This window comes from Colobus angolensis, unplaced genomic scaffold (assembly GCF_000951035.1).
Source record: "Colobus angolensis palliatus isolate OR3802 unplaced genomic scaffold, Cang.pa_1.0 Scaffold2, whole genome shotgun sequence".
In the NCBI taxonomy this organism is placed as follows: Eukaryota; Metazoa; Chordata; class Mammalia; order Primates; family Cercopithecidae; genus Colobus; species Colobus angolensis.
The window spans coordinates 1,769,568-1,785,741 of NW_012115154.1; the positions used below are offsets into that span (position 1 = coordinate 1,769,568).

At 38.1% G+C, this 16,174-nt stretch overlaps 1 protein-coding gene across 1 annotated transcript in view; it reads left to right on the forward strand.

The window, feature by feature from the left end:
- The window catches only part of EXOC4 (exocyst complex component 4), an 826,169-nt gene that overhangs the window by 548,069 nt on the left and 261,926 nt on the right, over positions 1 to 16,174 (forward strand). The gene's annotated exons all lie outside the window — the stretch shown is intronic.

The window sequence follows — 16,174 nt, forward strand, 5'->3', positions numbered from 1 at the left end:
GCACTTTGTTAGGGTAAAGTTCCAATTCTTCACCATGCCCTATAAAGCAAGAAGGAAGGAGGAAAGGAAAACTAGGGGCCAGAGCATTTTCTGGACCAGCATCTATTCCAGAAATGTGATGAAAGCCTTAGTTTATTCTTTATCTAAAAAGTTCTAGAGCACAGGTCTCCAGAAAATACTTGAGGAAAAGATTACAGCCACACCGAGGCTCTCCATTTAGTGCGACTTTGCATATTGCTGATGTTTCTTGAATTCTATGCCACTACTCCCTCCCCTTCCCCAGGACCAAAGGGCGTATATTTTGCTTTCGATTACTTGTGCAGTTGTTGATTTCCAGCAAGCTTCTGACTATAGTTTCCCACTAATGATACAGCATTACCATTTGATGGTAGAATAAAAGCAGTATGATGTATTAGAAAGAAGATTGGCTGAGGATTTGAAAGCTGTGGATTCTAGACCCGTTGCTGATCCTAGGTGTATTTTTGGTCTACTCTGATGACTGTATATCTATCTCAGTGACTGTATTTGGTTATAAGATTGTGTTACTGTTACAATAATTGCAGGTTTACTAATCAGCCTGTCTATCCATTTCAAAGGGAAATTGTTATTTTGGTGTCATTTTCAGGGTATGATGGGGAAAGACTTTCTCTGTTCAATTTTAATTTCTAAGAATACACTGTTAAAAGTACTGATAAACTTGATATACAAAGTGTGCATTTTAACCATCACAGCCATATTATACTGAGTTACTTTCTAACTCTCCATCTTAGATGTAGTCAACATTTTGATCATATGTTTTAAAGTATCCAAGGACTTGCCCCTCTTTCTGGATAGGGAGATCTTGAACCTGTTGACCACATAATTAGATGAAATATATATTCTCTTGCAACAAACAGGACGTCAGTCGTGTTAGGCAGCTCCTTGGGGTGTCAGAAGCTGCTTCCAGCCTCGTAAATAATGAGCACATAACTAACAGAACCTGATCTTCCCAGCAGAAATGTCAGCCTACTTCACAGTATGCAGTATGGTCCAAGTATCAGTGGTTGCTGAGTGAACTGCACTTCCCCCAGCTGGAGGAGAAACAAGCTTTTTTAGGAGCGATAGAGCATGCAATAGGATGTAGACAGGAAAGGAGTCTGATGAATTGATTTTCACTGGAAAAGTCTCAGAGATTCTTCACCTGAGATTGCTTAATAGTCTTAAAGCTTTAAGCTGCTGCTGAGTCTCTGTCCAGCCCACTGAGGCACTTCCATGTTGTGAAGCACTGAGTAGGCTGAAACAAATCATGGAAAATCATGCCTCCCTTTCCTGGAGCTGTGGGGGCGATGACCGTAACACCTCAAGTTGCATCAAAGTGATGGAACTTAGGCAACTGGATGGAAATATGTGGAAGTAATTTGCTGCTATCACAAGTTCACATGTTAACCTTATTTACCCAATTTGTATTTTGTGGGTGACCACATGCATTTCATTTGAAATAATTAGGCAAATTCTTCATATAATTCATCTCCTGTTACTAGAGCTAGGTTGTCCTTCTATTTAAGATTTACAACTAGCCAGTAACTGAAGGCAACATATGACTGAAATATTCTTCAGTTCCATGAAACAAGCCTTTCCAGATTGAGATTTGCAGGTAGAATTTCATGAGGCACGCGGCTGGGGGCTCTCTGGAACCGCTTGTCAAATAAACAGAGAACATTCATTCTCAGACATGTGGTCCCAATAGCTTTCACAAGCATTAAACTCACTTAGAAAATAATTAGTAATCAAAAAAGGCATTTAAACTCAACTCTCTGAAGCATGGAAGGAGATGTATATTACATCGATTGAATTATCATTACAAAGATCTACTTTAGTTGTAGGCGTAATTAGGTTTTAGAAAAAGAAGACATTTATGTAGATTGGGTGATGTGGAAGGTTTTAATCACTGGAATACCATTTTTATTACAGCTGGATATTAGGGACTGATATTGAACAACGGATCCACTCTTTTCCACTGAGAATGGTGGAATCTTCACATTTTAGAACCAAGAGGAAGCTGGCAACTGATCTCATTCAGCAGCTGCCTGTTCAGGCTACCCAATCCCTAGAAGTCTGAGAAGTTGGTGATAGGGTTTACAAGTTATTTTTAGTATATTTATGAATATGAATGCATGCATGATATGACCATAAAACTACAAATCGATTTATTTGTATTTGGGTTGGAGTTATATCAACTCAAAGTGTAGCATGTATTGTATGCTCCATAGAAATAGGGGCTGAGACTACCTAGTTGAGTTCTGTGTCCGTAGCTCTCATGAACAGGACTTCACACCTGGTAGGAATTTTAATATTTGTTGGTTGGACGGTTGAACAAATGAGTGGAAGAAGAACTAATCAGAAATTCTTTTGGCAGTTATAGAAACTTGGATTAATTTTCTTAAAGAAGGAATCAATTACTGTTTAATAAGCACAGTTTGGTTAGTAAAAATATTTCAAAACAAAATCTCCATGAGAGCAAATTAGTAATATAAGTTCTTGGTGTGAAAATGACTTTGCACAGTTGTAAACTAGAGCCCAGAAAACTTAAGTGTCTTAAGTTGAGCAGGGGGATGATGGCAAAACCAGGATTAGAATCCAGAGCTATTGGCCCACCGTCTTCCCACCACAAACTATGTTATTGAAAACAGATCAGGTTCCTTTAGATGTTTAACCTTTATGAATGAAAATGCTGCCTAAGATTTGGAAATCAAACATTTACAGCTCTAAATAAAACTTGCCTCTACAGTTACTTCTCACTTTTATTCTTACGTCTAAAAGGTGTGGAAACATCACTGAACATTGTTTTTCACATGCAGTTGAGACTCTGTTCAAGGGAGTTTTGTGGTTTAGGGAAGTTTGGGGGGTTACCGGTACCTTTGAGAATCTGATGACAGCTGTGTACCATGGACAAACACGTGTATGCCCAGACGCAAGCAGTTTTACTCATGGCATCGGGCAGTTCACAGACTCCACGGTGAGGATCCTGATTTGGGGGCTCTGCCACCATTCTGTTTGGCCCTCTTTTGGTTTGGATGTTCCTTTAAGAATTGATGAGCTTTCACATTTGCTTCTATTCCAATTAAACAGCTCACATTGTTTCATCGTTTAAAATGCCTTAAAATGGCCAGGTTTGATGGCTCAGACCTGTAATCTCAACACTTTGGGAGGCCAACGTGAGAGGATCGCTTGAGCTCGGGAGTTCAAGACCAGCCTGAGCAATGTAGTGAGACCTTGTCTCTACCAAAAATTGAAAAATTAGTCGAGTGGTGTGGCACGCACCTGTAGACCCAGCTACTCGGAAGGCTGAAGTGGGAGGATTGCTTGAGCCTGGAAGGTTGAGGTTGCAATGAGCTGAGATCAATCACACCACTGCACTCCAGCCTGGGTAACAGTGAGACCCTGTCTCCAAAAAAAAAAAAAAAACCTAAAAGGTACTTTTTACATTGTCCGTAGAAGGTGATTACTTTACAACTGAGGCATTTTCATTTTTGAAAAATATGGAATATAAAAAACCTGTTGTAGAAGAAAATTGTTCACAATGAACAAAAATCTAAATCACTATGTTATGTTGAAGCCTTAAGTGGAGCTATTGTAAAGTATGCATTTTTATCCCAAAATGGAAATGGCACTGTAAAAATGGAGACAGCTTTAATGTTCTGAAAAAGTGTATAAAAATAGCATACATTTAGAGTTCTTCAAGAAAAGGTACTAAATAATAGAATAGTCAATGGTAGGTTGTCTGTGTGGATTTGGAGGCTCATTAGTGTAGAGAGAACCAAATGGTGAGTCATCCTCTCAGGCTGCTCTCCTTACCTTCAGAACATCAGCAAGACCCTGGTGAGGAAAGGAAGATGCACGTGGACAATCACCTGGGCTTTTTTTTTGGCCGTTCTCCCCATAACCCCGCCCATTTTCTTTACCTGTGAAAATAAGCCAATTACTAGGAAAGCAAACCCAATGTATCCAATTAGCAAATGAAGATATTTAGTAAAAATGAAGCCCCAAAATCTTGAAAGGGCAGAGTGAACAGGGCGCACTTTCAACTCCTTTTATCTTCATTAATACTTTTAATTCTAGTGATTTGAAGAGATGTTAATAGATGCAATAGTACTCTGTTAATCTTGACTATATTAATACAAGATTAGGGAAGTTTGGGAGGGCTACAGCTATGTTTAAGAATCTGATGACAGCCATGGACTGTGGACTAACACTTGTGTGCCCAGACCGAGGCAGTTTACTCATAGCATCGGGCAATTCACAGACCCCACGGTAAGGATCCTGATTTGGAAGATCTACCACCATTCTGTTGGGCTCTTGTGGTTTGGACATTCCTTTCAGACTTGATGAGTTTTCACATTTGTTTCAACTCAGATTAAACAGCTCGCACTGTTTCATCATTTAAAATGCCGTAAAACAAGGCCGGGTGCAGTGGCTCGCGCCTGTAACCCTAACACTTTACGAGGCTGAGGTCAGGAATTGGAGACCAGCCTGGCCAACATGGTGAAACCGCGTCTCTGCTAAAAATACAAAAGTTAGCTGGCGTGGTGACACATGCGTGTAATCCCAGCTACCCAAGAGGCTGAGGCGGGAGAATCTCTGGTACCAGGAGGTGGAGGCTGCAGTGAGCTGAGATCACCTCTGCACTCCAACCTGGGGACAGAGCAACACTCCATCTCAAAAAAAGGTAAAAATAAAAATAAATAAATAAATAGCTCTAAAACAGCAGGATAAAGTTAATTCTGACTGTATTTATCAGGTACTTCACATAACTGTTGAACTGTAGGTCTCAAATATACAATTCCAAGAGGACTTTCAGCTTCACGTTACCCTTCTAAGAACAATAAAAATGCCCCCTTAGATTTAGTAGGTCTTTCCCTCCATATGTAGTCCTGATACAGTGAGAAACTGACTGAAGAGGTAGATTCAAGGACCTTGAACTTCTCCTCATATATCTAGTTCATTTTTTTTGCTACTATCTAGTAGCAAAAACTAAAAAAATTTAGGTTTAGTTTTTTAAAAACTAAAAAAAAAAAAAAAAACCTGAATTGTCTAGTTCATTTTTTGGTTTGGGCTTTTTTGATACACTTTCCAGTTACTATCATCAGCTTTGAATCCTCTGTGATGCTTCTCGTGTTCTTTATCCCTAGTTGGAAAAATAACTCTTTGAAGATACCTTTTCATGCACATTCGGGAGACATCAGTAATTTGGGTGATCTTTTCATCTTTACTGTCTGGATGAGTCATAGACTGTGTCTCTCTCCTGGTTTAAGTGGTGAATTCCTTCAGAAAGCCACTGACCGACTAACCCCTCGGCGACTGTCCTAGTAACATGGAAGCTACCTGGCCTCCTTAGTGAGCCCAGGAGAAGAACCTTATTCTTCTACTTTGGAGTTCTTACTTTATTTTCAGCGTTTGTGAAATCTCAAAATTAAGTTACCTGTTTTTCTGATTTTGAACTTTAGTTACTAGGCTATTCCATCTCTTAGCACCTAAGAGGCACTACCCTCAGTTCGATTTATTCAGGTTTCAATTCCTTCAGCCCAGATGTTCCTTCTATCATTATATTAGTTCCCTTGGAAGCTATCCAGGCTGCTGCTAATAGCCTGAGTGTGTCACAACCCACTGGCACTTACCATTGTCTCTTCAGTAGCAGAACTCTTGCCCCATTGAGTGAGCATCTCCCAGTCGAATCACAATGGATAGTTTTCAAAGGAACTACCCATTATGCATGTTTTCTTAACTGGTACATTGAAGACACTATTTATTCAAAAAACTTTTTTAAAAAACTCAAGTATTGCACAAACAAGCTCATATATAACCATTGTTGAATAGAACTATTACCCTCAATAAATAAGAAATGATGACACCTAGAAAAGAGAGAACAGTAGGTAATGGGTCTGCTTTTCCCTCTAACCACAACCACGAAAGTATAATCCTCATTAAAGGGCTATAAAGTTGTCTGCTTTCTCGGTTCAGCACACTGATGTCTCCTTGCTTTTAGTGCTGTTTTAGTATGTTGACCCTCTGTTCCCTGCAGCTGGGAGTTTATTAGTCTTTGTGGCCTTTGGGAATGAATATTCATATGAGATAGTAGTGATGTTTCAGATCCTTTTTAAGGCCCCAAGAGAATTACTCTCAGCAACTCGGAAAACTGAGAAAAAGGCAGATCACGCCAGCATCCCATATTGAATCATGGAATGCGAGGCTGTATTGCAAAGGACCTGGTGAGGAAACTGAAGCCTAGGGCTACCCAGTTATGAATAGCACAGCCAGGCCAGAATCCAGGTCTCTCAACTCGTGGTCCAGATTCTTTCTGTGACATCGTATTATCTCCATAAGAATTCGCCTTTTCCATTCCTGAGGTTCTAACCTATGAAAAAGACAAAAACGCCAAATATCTAAAATTAGAATTTGACCATGACGGTAGAACTTATGTGACAAAGTTATTCAAGGAGGGGAGAGGAATAGAAAAGCATCTCTGTCAACCATGTGGTTTCTTAGAAGTAAACTCCAGTTATATTTGGGAGTGTTAATTTCACCAACTATATCACATATTTTCTTTTTAAAAATTATCATTATTCACGTTTTAAAAACATCCTTAAGCTTATTCAGAGAGTCTATGAAACACCTGTTAAATCATATTTACCCTTCTTAGAACAATAAAAATTGATCACTATGGTAGATACAGTCGAGAATAAGGAAGACGGGTGATGATGCTTCCTTTTACTTCTTTTTTCCTAATTGTATTATGAACATCCTATGAAGTTAAGGTAACTTCAATAAAATTCTTATGATTAGGTCTTAATTTACAATAGACATTTAAGCCTTAAAAGTTTTCAGTTAAATTCTACATAACTTTCTCCATAGGCAACTTCTTTTAGTCAGTGTGGTACTTCTTTAAATTCTTAATAAGCTCAGATCTGATGAAATAGCTGTTTTTCTTTCCCAACGTGACATCATTTGGATCCCAGACTGAGGCTGCCTTTTTCCTTGAGTGAATACCAATCAGATATACGGGTTGTGGGGGAAAGACTCTGGTGGAAATAGGGCCAGAGGACCACTCCTCCTGATCAAGGCTGCTCAGAAAGGTTCCTCAGTTCAGATGAACTGGATAGCTTTGCCTATTACAGGCATGGCATTGATGTAATAGTGGGTTAACAAGATTATTTTGGCCAGGTGCGGCAGTGGCTCACCCCTGTAATCCCAGCACTTTGGGAGGCCAAGGTGGGCGGATCACAAGGTCAAGAGATCGAGACCATCCTGGCCAACATGGTGAAACCCCCGTCTCTACAAAAAATACAAAAATTAGCTGGGCATGGCGGCACGCACCTGTAGTCCCAGCTACTCTGGAGGCTGAGGCAGGAGAATCGCTTACACCTGGGAGGCAGAGGTTGCAGTGAGCTGAGATCATGCCACTGCATTCCATCCTGGTGATAGAGCGAGACTCCATTTCAAAATAAAAAAGATTATTCGTAGTAATCTATGTCTTTGGGTTTATTTGGAAGACACCTGACTTCATCGAAGGCTCCTTCCCCAGTTACGTGCCTGGGAAACTAATTATTCAGTCGGAGGGTAATGAAAGACCCTGCCATCTGTCTGCCGACTTAATGGAGTGTCAGCATATCCCAAATAGGAAGTAATTGGATTGACAGACACAAAGTCAGTTATTAGACTGTTATTATCTGATTGGAAAAAAGCAGCCAGAGAAGCATACAACTGTAGCAAAGACTAATCTGATGATGTCTGTTGTTCTGGGAATGCAGAATCCAACACACAGAATGCATGGGCTTTGAAACCCCTGACCGGCTTAGGAACGTTTGGAGTTCCTTCTCTCAGAATTCATCTCTGTATTCTTATTACAAATCATTATAATGCAATTGAATAAAACACAGTTTGCATAAAGATGGGGCCCATTTATAAAACTGTCACCACAGCCACTCTATTAATAGAGCCATTTTAAAGATTTATTGTGAGCATATGTTACTTTTTACAGGGGGCCAGATTGAGAGCCACAGGATTTGAACATGGAAGAATGTGCTACTGGTGATAATTCAAAAAAAATTAAAGCTATTCTGCCCAAGTAATATCATTAGACTGGTACTCTTCTCTTTTCAGGTGTGATTATCAAAGATCAATCTTAATGAGGCATTAAGGACAGGTGACAAGGTCTAGAGCAGTGCTACATAACTACTTTTTTAAGTTCACAGATTCTAGTTTTACTTCCTGGTACCGCTAGAGGTCAGGGAACACAATGGATGGGCTAAATATAAGGGTTTGGAAGCAGAACTGGGTTATGAGCTTTATTCTCCTTTGAAAAACTGTGGCTGCATGTGTCTGGTGGGGAAGAAGTAGTAAAGACATAATCTCTAGTCATTCACTATTGATTCAGTGAGAGTCACAGCCCTGCTCTATAGGATTCCTAGAATCTCTAGTCCTTGGAGTTTATGCAAAGAGCTAGACAGTTTCACAAGCTTACATTTATTCAGCAAGTGTCGATAAGTAGCACTTGCAGTGTGCTAGGCACTTTCCTAGGTTCTAGGTATACAGCTGTGAATCCATCTAAGACCCTGCCCTCATGGGGCCTGCTTTCCAGTAAGGCAAATGAAAAGTAAACAAAGTCAGTGCATGTGGTATCAGATTATAAGTGCTGTAAAGGAAAAAAAAGGCAGTGAAGGGAGATGGAGAATGATCTTAAGAAGGTGATGTATGTCCTGGCACCCTACTGAAGTCAGCAAGTGAGTTGTGTAACTGTCTGGAGGAAGAGCAGCCCAGGCAGAGGGACCAGGACTTTCAGAGGCCCAAGCAAATTATAAATATTTTTGTCAGTCCTACCACCAAGAAACCAGCTGCTTCCAGATTCCTTTGCCTGATAATATTAGAGTTAGTCCTCAACATTTCTTATTTGCAAGTTAGGGAATACAGAAAATATGCATGAGAAGGTACTGTAATCTATAAGTAATACATAAACGTAGGATATTGTTAGTAAGCTCCAAATAAGCTTTAGAGATCTCCATCATTATAATCTGAGTCATTAAAAGCTTTGAGGGAATTCCCACTTAAAGAGACCAACTCTGTGGTGATATCACTTTTATCACACAAACCTTTTAGCAGTAATTTTCTTGGCATATTTACAAATAAATAAACAAAGGAATTACTTGTTGGTAATATTACCTGCCATATAATGAGTGCTACCATATTTCAGACACTGTTTATAGACACTAGGTGAATTTAAGGTACGACTGCAATACATACATCACTGCCAACCTTATAATAACCCTGCAAGGCAGATATTATTTCCTTATTTTACAGATTAGGAGCCTGAGTGGTCAGAAAAGTGCCACAGTTAACTATCTGGGAGAGCTGAAATTCCAACCCAGACCTGTCTGACCTCAAACCCTGTGGCCTGTCCTGTATATTACATTGCTCAAAAGATCATACCATTGAGTTCTTAATATGAGTGGCACACTGTGTTAGGAACCATGAGAAAGACAGAAAAAAAATAAAAGCACAATCCCTATACTCAGAGACATGAAAATATAGTTGGGGAGAGGTAATTTTAAGAGAAATAACAGAGGGCAGAGAAAGAAGAGTTATAAACACATCATTGCATTCCTTGGACTGTGAAAGCTAGGGAACAGAAAGAGATTAATGTAGACTACAGACAATAAGCCTTAAGCTGCAATTTTGAGAGACAGGTAAAATTCAGGTGATCTCTGTCATAGAGTTCCAATCATATATGGATGTTAGAATCTACTCCTGTACCTAGGATGAAAATCAGATATCATCATGATTACCTGTGAAAATTGCTTAGCAAGAGATGAACTACTGTCTCTCAGTATGGTAAATATAACCCAGCTACGTTTTCCTCCAATTTTATACCCCTTTGGTTAAACTCCAAAAGAAGTATTCCCCCTGTGAATAATTATGTCACAGAAAAAATGCACATTTTAAGTACTAGATCACACAGTCACACTTAGGGTGACTAGAGTCTAACACCATGAAAGACATCCAGGAGCTGAGTCTGACTGAGGGACCTGGATTGGTGCCTCCCTGTCCTGCATACTGTGGGACACATTCTCATCGAGTGGAATGGCAGGCCAAATACCTTGTTGTATTTGCATTGCCCTGTCCCTCTCAGCCCATGCACCACTGATTTCATGTATATTAAATATGGGTGTTCTAAAACCTCACTGAAGTGGAGTATGTTCTAAACAAGTAGAAAAACATAAGCAAAAGAACCAGGGCAGAAATAATTTCGGATTCTCCTGAAATCATCAAATGGCCTTTATGCAGAGATATGGGAAAGTAACGCAGCCTGATCCTAAGAGGGCCATGAAAACCAGAGAGAAAACTAGAGATTCATAAGATGGAAGTAAAAACCATTGAAAGTTTTAGAGAAATGAAATATACTGTGAAAACGTGATGCAAATTAGTCTAGTGGTGAAATGTAGGGCGGGTAGTGAAGTAGGAATGGAAAAGACCAGACCAGAGACACTTATAATCTAGAAGAAGGTATAGACTAGAGTTAGATCATTTCTAGAGATGGGACTTGTTTGGAGATTGCTTTTCACCTTACTTAATCTCATTAATGTGATTTAAAGGAAATAATGGACACTTGAAAGAGTAGGTTAAATACCAAGAACTTAGTGAATCAGGTAGCTGTCGCTTTTTAGAATGCACTTTTTTCATCCATCCTTTCATCCATCCATCCATCCATTCATCTACCCATCCATTCACCCATCATATTTTCTTTCCTCCCTCTCTACATTTATACTTACGATCAAACATATCACTTCCCCAGATGAGAGTGTCAGCTTAGCACTCTAAAATGCTGGTGGCATTAAATTAGGTAATGAATGTGAAAATGACTAAAAAATTCTGAAAACAAATTTGAAATGTTATTATCCAGTTGTCATCCTTTTGAAGTCTCTTAAAGTCACATTTAAAGTAGGTAGATTTATATATTACTTGTACTTTTGGAAATAAATATATCCTTCAATCATTCTAATAGTTTTTAACTATTCTGATTCCTTCTGAAAAGTAAAAGTTTTCCAGTTTTGTTTTAATAACATTCCTTTTATTGTCCTCATAAAGCAGTATTAAGTAATCATCACATTATTAAGTAGCATTTCTGCACTGAATTTTCAGTCCTCTGATGATAGATTTTCTTTCTTTTGTTTCAAAAGTTGAAGCAATCTTAGGAACAATAGTCAAAAATAATTCATTTAGGGAAACATTTCACAAAGATCCCCTGGTCATTGCTTTCAAAGTTTAGATGACCTAAGTAATGGACAGTGTTGACGTCTAGTCATAACTTCAGTGTGGGTAGGCAGGCATCTTCTCTTCTCTAATAACGATATTGCAAAGTGTCAAGCATACATAAATTTTCAAATCTGAGCATGAAATACAATTTTTTTAAGGATAATGTCATGCTTCTGTTCCATTCCAGTGTTTTAACTTACATAAATTATCTTGGGGAATACAGTGGCCCAAGCTTGCGGTTGAAGTTGATCAAGTCCTTCTTTTGATGAGTAAGTAAGTGAATAAAGGGATACCCATGTCTGCTCAGAACCATCTTTGATTCGACCTTATGAATAGCACAGATATGTCCTCTTTAATGACCTAAAGAAATAAGAAAAAAATTGTTAGTATCTCATTCTGTCACCTCCACTGAGATGCCTATAGCAAGATAATGAATTATATATTATCAGGAAATGATCCATGTAGTGTAAGGGTAGGCAAAACATCTACCACCCTCAACTTTTAATTCATTTTCTCTCACTAATGGTCTCTTTTTATTCAGCATGCTATTGAGGATTTTCCTGAAACCATGACAGAAGGAATGAACTCTACCTTCAATTATTTATGGTTTAAATGAATGCAAATAAGACTTTCTGGCTTGCTGTGCTGATACTCATTAATAAATATTTCACTGGGTATTAGGAAGATTCAGATTGACTAAATGAGGCTCTTCTTCAATATAAACAAAAGCCCTTGTGTTTTTCGCTACTGTGCAGGCCTGATTCTCATGTCTGGCCTTCATTAAGGCAGATGAATGTTAGATGGGTGCATCAACACAGGGATGGATCCTGTGGGAACCTGAGTCGGCGGGGGGTTCTGCAGTGAAATAATCCTCTAGTTAAACCAAATTTAATCTCATTAGCAGGGTAATTGTGCTGTTAGGGGAAATGGCCAACCAGGTTACAGAGAAACCCACATAGTCTAATTACTCTTTGACTTCTGTCATTGGAGAACTCAGAGGCAAAAGATGCAGATTTTGTGCTCAGCCTACTGTTGTGGTTAAGTCTTAGAAAAATCTCAGATCTTTCACAGTTGCCAGAACCTGTGTATAGCATTGATCATGTCCTACCCATTTTGGGATCCTTTCCTATATAAATTAACACACCAATAGTACAAGTTCCTGTCATGTTGCTCCTTTTTATATACGCACTTTGCCCACCCACTTTTCCAACAAGGTTATACACATCAGACTTTGCTAGTGTTTTAAAACTGTTCAGGATATAGTAGTGCCTCAGAAAGTTCTAAAACTACCAAAATATCTAAAACTTAGTTATGAAAAATGAGCCTTTCCGTATTTCTGCTCCTTGGGAAATTTTCTAGAATCTTTGAACCTGTGGGCCATGTATTTTACATTCCTCTGGATTTATAGGCATTATGGACTTTACCATGTTTAGGATGTGGTATAGAAGACAGAATGGTGAACTAATTGGGAACCAGATCTGGCTTAAAGATACAGTCTGAAAGCTTGATAGCAGTGTGACCTTCAGTAAATTACTTATCTTGTCTGAACTGTAATTTCTTCATATGTAAAATGAAAATAATTATCACTGTCAAAACAGCCCCCAAAGCAGAATGAGGGTCAAGTAAGTGAAAGTCTTTTGTAAGCGCTAGCATGCACTGTAGATATGAGCAATAATCATGCATCCACTTGACTTACATGACTTGGCATTCCTAGCTTCTAGGGCACAGCTTGCATATGGTCAGTAAATGTTAGTTGAATTAATACTTAGATATTTGGTAGGCTTACTGTCATGTTTCAGGTTGTTGCTGGGATCTTACATGAATAACTATTGCTGAGAATTTGTCAAAACCAAACAGTAAAATGGATGCTTCTCCATATGTTTTAAAAAGAGCAAATAGGCCAGGCGCAGTGGCTCACACCTGTAATTACAGCACTTTGGGAGGCTGAGACAGACAGATCACCTGAGGTCAGGAGTTTGAGACCAGCCTGCCCAACATGATGAAAGCCCATTTCTACTAAAAACACAAAAAATTAGCTGGATGTGGTGGCTGGCACTTGTAATCCCAGCTACTCGGGAGGCTGAGGCAGGAGAATTGCTTGGACCCGGGAGGCGGAGGTTGCAGTGAGCCAAGATCAGGCCACTGCACTCCAGCCGGGGTGACAAGAGCAAAACTCCATCTCAATAAAAAAAAGAGAGAGAGAGAGAAAATACAGTGAATACCTCCTGTCCAAGAAGGGCTTATTATATTGCTTCCAAAACAAGATGTGCATGTCGAAATGACAACAACAAAAAAACACTTCTAAAGACATGAATAAGTGTGAATGCATTGAAGTAATGAACTGAATACATAAATGGTAAATGCAAAACTAACTTTTGTGCTTGTGGCTATCATGCCTGTTGCCATAATTTTTTATTGTTAGCCTTATAACAATGGACAATTTTATGAATACTATCATATTTAAAATCAACTGTGTTAGAACTCGCTGCCAATATGATGGCTAGAAATTTTTTCACAAGTTTTATCTGAGCCAAAGTAGTTTTCTGAAATAATTTTTTTCCATTAAGATGTATTTTATGTTTGTGTTATGATAAAGCATATATTTCTTGTATTTTTCCATTACTTTGAAAACAGGAAACATTTCTCAGATGAAACCAGGGCTTATACTGGAGTTTTGTTGTTTTATTTTTTTAAATGTACAAACTATTTCTACAGGCTTTTTCTGTCTCTTACATATTCTGCTGAGTATAACACACTGGGCAGAGTCATCTGATTGCAGACATTGACTCTTGCTTGGACAGCTGTTTTATCTTCTGTGAGTTTTAGGAATTTGTCATCAACATAATCCAAAAGAATATCAGTTCTGCAGGAACTGATAATATTGTAATCAAAATACTTCTACAGAGTCTAGTTTTTCTTAGAAAATGATGCATATTCTATCGTTTTAATGCCTATATACAATTGATAGATATTCACTTGCAAGTAATCAGTTAGACAGGAAGATACCTTTTCTTTATTATCCTGTATAGAGATGTAATAATCTATACTTTTCTACATCTCAGATTTGTAAGCAGAGTTTTTAACTCTGATTTAGCCTTACAGGGGATATGAAAACATAAATAAAATAGAAAGGTGGAAATACTAAAGTATTTAATTCCTATGTAATAAGTGGACCTATTTATGAAATTAACTATAAAGAAGAATTTAACACTGATGCCTCTTGAAGGAACAAAGAACTCTAAGAATGGAATGCTGGCTGAGATGGCTTAAAATATTTAGCTTGGTTTACTGTTAGTTCACTTTTGATGTAAATTTGATGTTACTCCAACCCATTTTGTTATGTTGAAATCCTGATAGTGTGATGTTTCAATAGATGGCCCAAAGTGAGACTCTAAAAGGCAATAATCTCTTCTAAGTAGGAAAGGGCTCTGGAGGAGGTAAATTTGAGAAAAACTTTGAACCACCGTAGAAAAATAACTTTGTGAATACTGTTGCAAGATAATTGTAGATATTTTTCAGGCAAAGTGTAGATGTGGGAACAGAGAAAGAAACCAACAGTGATATGAGAAGATGATCCTGGCTTACCTGAATTAATGATCAAGTTGTGTGAATACAGGAAAACAAAAACAGAAAAGTTTAAGGGACAAGACTTATTGCCTGTCTGTGACTCATATCATTAGTGACTACTTTTTTCTCAGGGCCCTGTGCATTCAGAACACTTTGCCAGTTAATCAAGTGATAGTAAACATAAGGGTGCGATAAGAAATAATAAGAAATAAAAAATAAATAAATAATAGTAAACTAAGTTCAGCAATAAGGGTGGTTGCCAAGTAGGCTCATTAGAGATCATTCAGACTTAAGTTTTCCAAAGCATTCATTTATTAAATGTAATGCAATCCATCCTGTTGAAAAAGAGTGGAAGAACCATGGAGCCAGTTTGTTTCTTCCAGACAGTATATACTATAATTTTATCCTAGTAGGTATACAAGTCAGTCATGTTTTCGACATATGAAATACTTCCAGACTTTGACTTCTGTTATTGATACCTGAGTAATGTTCAGCTTAGGCCAGCTTCACTAAATTTCACGTTTGAGAAAAGGACTAGGTTTTAATTTGCTGATAGTTTGCCTTAAAAATGCCTCATATTGATGTGTTTAACATAGTACATGCATCATTTAACTTCACAACTTTCTTTTTTTCTTTCACTATCTATCTCTATTCTTTATCTTGCTTAGCCAGCCATATTTCTTTCCTAAAACATAGCTTTAAAATAATCTATATATTGTATCCCCTTCAAGAAGGACTTGCCTTTAAAGACAAGCCTAAACAAGCTGTAAAAATAACAGTATTATTTATTAAAACATTAATTATGTCCACTGCACTTGATATAGTGTTAAGTGTTTCAGGTATGACTCAAAGATGTACAAAACACAGTTGCTGCTCAGAAGGAACTTAATTCTAAAAGAGAAAAACAGGTAGAAAGAAAGACTAATGCTATGAAGTAAAATAGTTCAAATACATGAAGCAGTTTTAAAGGCATCAGGGAAAACTTTGTGAGTGACTTAGTTTTGAAGTGGTCCTTGAAGAAAGGCTGTTGTGAAAATGATAAATTTTCGAAACTCCTCTTTAGCTGATTTGCTACAATTTAGAAAATGCAAGGGAACACTAGAAGTAGACCACAGGATCATTATAAGAAAAGGCATGAACTTAAAAAAATACAGAGAGTACATGGGACTCAAAGTTTGCTAATGAGTAGAAGTAGAAATAATGTTAGACTTACTTCTTGAGTTCCTACTGGATGCCAGACATTGTCTACAATGAAAAAGCCATGTTCCCTCTTTTCAAGATGTTTAAAAACTAGTAGGGAAGACAGATACCTCCATAGGAGCAG